Below are 3,054 nucleotides of genomic sequence, written 5' to 3'. Positions count from 1 at the left end.
GCGAGCCGTAGCCACCAGTTTCCGACTTCCTCCCTCGGTCCCGCCCCCTCGCGTTGCTAGGGCGCCGGTTGCTAGGTTACCGGGAGGCGCTGGCCGCCAGCCTTCCTCCAAGCTCCGCCCCTCCAGCCTGCTCTGAGCTCTTAGATACCCAGGCGCTTTCAGAGCAGGGAAGCGGGAGAGGCAGGGCCCCCTGCAGCCCCAGTCATCATTACATATTAAGATCGCACGGTCAAAGCCAATTCCTCCATCGCCAAGCTTCAAACACTTACGTTCAAAGGAACAAAAGCTGCGGGGGCTAAAAAAAAAAAAGAATCTAAGAAAAAAACAGCCCGGAGTAACACGGTTGGGTCTTGAATATAGACGCCCTTGTGAAAAAAGGCTCGTGATACCTCTCCCCAAAGCTGGGAGGTGAATGTTTGGAAACGAAAACAACTCCAAACAAACACAACTGCAACCTACCTGTCTCCGGAATCCGTGTCCCTCACCCAACAAAATTTGGAGAGCCAACCTCCAGAAAACATCTCCAGAGAAAAACAAACAGAAACTTCCAGTTGGGTTAATCTGTGTCGCTGGAAGGATCTAGTTCATGAACACAGAGGACAGGGTCTCTGTGATCTGAGATACTGAGGAGAATCGATATCAACATTTTAGTTTTTTTCCTGAAGCGAGGAGAATTCTAGATCGCTTTTATTTTCTTCTTTTTTATCGGTCTGTATTTTCTTTAAGTCTCGCTTTGTCACACAAGTTGGAGTGCAGTGACACGATCTTGACTCACTGCAACCTCTGCCTCCCAGGTTCAAGCAATTCTCTGCCTCAGCCTCCGGAGTAGCTGGGATTACAGGTGCGTGCCACCACGCCTGGCTAATTTTTGTATTTTTAGTAGAGACGGGATTTCACCATGTTGGACAGGCTGATTTCGAACTCCTGACCTCAAGTGATCCACCCGTCTCAGCCTCCCAAAGTGCTGGGATTACAGGCGTGAGCCACCATGCCTGGCCTGGTCTGTTTTTCCAGCAATGAGCATGCAAAGCATCCATACTGAAGTCTTTTTTTTTTTTTTTTTTTTTTTTTGAGACGGAATCTCGCTCTGTTGCCCAGGCTGGAGTACAGCGGCGATCTCGGCTCACTGCAACCTCTGCCTCCCGGGTTCACACCATTCTCCTGCCTCAGCCTCCCAAGGAGCTGGGACTACAGGTGCCCACCACCATGCACAGCTCATTTTTTGTATTTTTAGTAGAGACGGGTTTTCACCATGTTAGCCAGTATGGTCTCAATCTCCTGACCTCGTGATCCACCCGCCTCGGCCTCCCAGAGTGCTGGGATTACAGGTGTGAGCCACCGCACCCGGCTTTTTTTTTTTTTTCTTTTAACATGATGAGGAAGACAAAAATCCTGGGAGGATTTTTGAGGCTGGCCTGGGGTCAGCAGTGTTCTGATTAGGAGGTAGCAGTACTCCTTGCATTGGATTACATCACTGTCACCTGCTTCAGGAACACAGCAGAGGGACAGTGGCAAGTATATGATGGCAGTTACGGCTTCACCCTAGCCCCTGCCTGGGGACGTCGAAGAAGGGGATCAGCTAGGGCTTGTGATGTGACAGAGCCCCTACTCTGCTTTCTCCCAGGAAACTTTAACACTGGGGGCTTAGATCATTAGCATGTAATTTTAAAAATTTTCTTTCTTTCTTTTAAGATAAAACTGGTTTTATTCATTTTTATCTCCAGGAAAGGAATCATAAGTGATTAACAAGTTTTTTTGTTTTTTTTTTTTAATACTAAAGCTAAAAATCAGCACGTTTACAATTAACTTGCTGACACATGCTGAGGTGAGATATAGATGCTTCTGAATTAAAGTCACAGAAACACATTAAATATTTGTCATGTATTGCCAAATTCTGGGGTCTCTGAACACTCCTACAGTTTTGTTTTGTTTTTGAGAGAAGGTCTCACTCTGTCACCCAGGCTGGAGTACAGTGGCATGATCATGGCTCACTATAGTCTCTAACTCCCAGGCTCAGGTGATCTGCCTGCCTTGGACCTCCTAAAGTGCTGGGATTATTGGCGTGAGCCACCACACCCAGCCCACTCCTGTTTGTTAAAAGGCATAAAATACAAGAGATGGGTGTATAAAGGAAAACAGCTGATACAATTTTAGAAAACAACTGATACGATAACTAAGCAAAATTATGAGCGATTACTAAAGAAATAAATGGTGCTGTACCCTCCTCACCAATGATCTAATTACTGAGAGGCAGGGTTTACACTGGGGTTTTAAAATCCTAAAGGGTGGCTGATATGGTTTGGCTCTGTTTCTCCACCCAAATCTCATCTTGAATTGTAATCCCCAGGTGTCGAGGGAGGGAGGTGAGTGGATCATGGGGGCGGTTTCCCCCATGCTGTTCTTGTGATAGTGAGTTCTCACGAGATCTGATGGTCTGATAAAGAGCTTTTCCTGCTTCGCTCTTTCTTCTCTCTCCTGCCTCCTTGTGAAGAAGGTGCCTGCTTCCCCTTCGCCTTCCAGCATGATTGTAAGTTTCCTGAGGCCTCCCCAGCCATGTGGAACTGTGAGTCAATTAAATCTTTTTCCTTTATAAATTACCCAGTCTCGGGGGTATTTCTTTATAGCAGTGTGAAAATGGACTAATACAGTGGCTTTTGAAACTAAAGGAGAAGTCATCAAGAAAGCATTGCTTTGGGTGTCAGAAGACCTGCCTCGAATCAGTTCAACTTTAAAAATCTTTACACAGCCTATGGAGAGAAAACTAAGCAAGTCCCTGAATCCTCAAGTGTTCCAGGAGAATGAAAAGAATTATAAAGGCTAAAGAACCGTTAGAATCAGTGCAGTGAACATGTAGACCAAAGCATTCCTACATGCCAGGAAAATGGTGCGTTGAAATGTTTTTGCTTCTCACGAGAAAGGCAATTTAAGTTGCAAGGCAAGGGCAAACTTTTGAAGATGGCCATGTGGACTCTGGATCCTTCTCTCTTTGTTCATGATTTGTTCTCCCTTCAGTGGTTCTGCTCCTTGCCAAACATTAGGTACCCTTGGGGTGAG

This window comes from Mandrillus leucophaeus, unplaced genomic scaffold, assembly GCF_000951045.1.
Source record: "Mandrillus leucophaeus isolate KB7577 unplaced genomic scaffold, Mleu.le_1.0 Scaffold7, whole genome shotgun sequence".
Classification (NCBI taxonomy): domain Eukaryota; kingdom Metazoa; phylum Chordata; class Mammalia; order Primates; family Cercopithecidae; genus Mandrillus; species Mandrillus leucophaeus.
The sequence above is the reverse complement of the archived record's forward strand: the minus strand, read 5'-3'. Positions refer to the sequence as shown.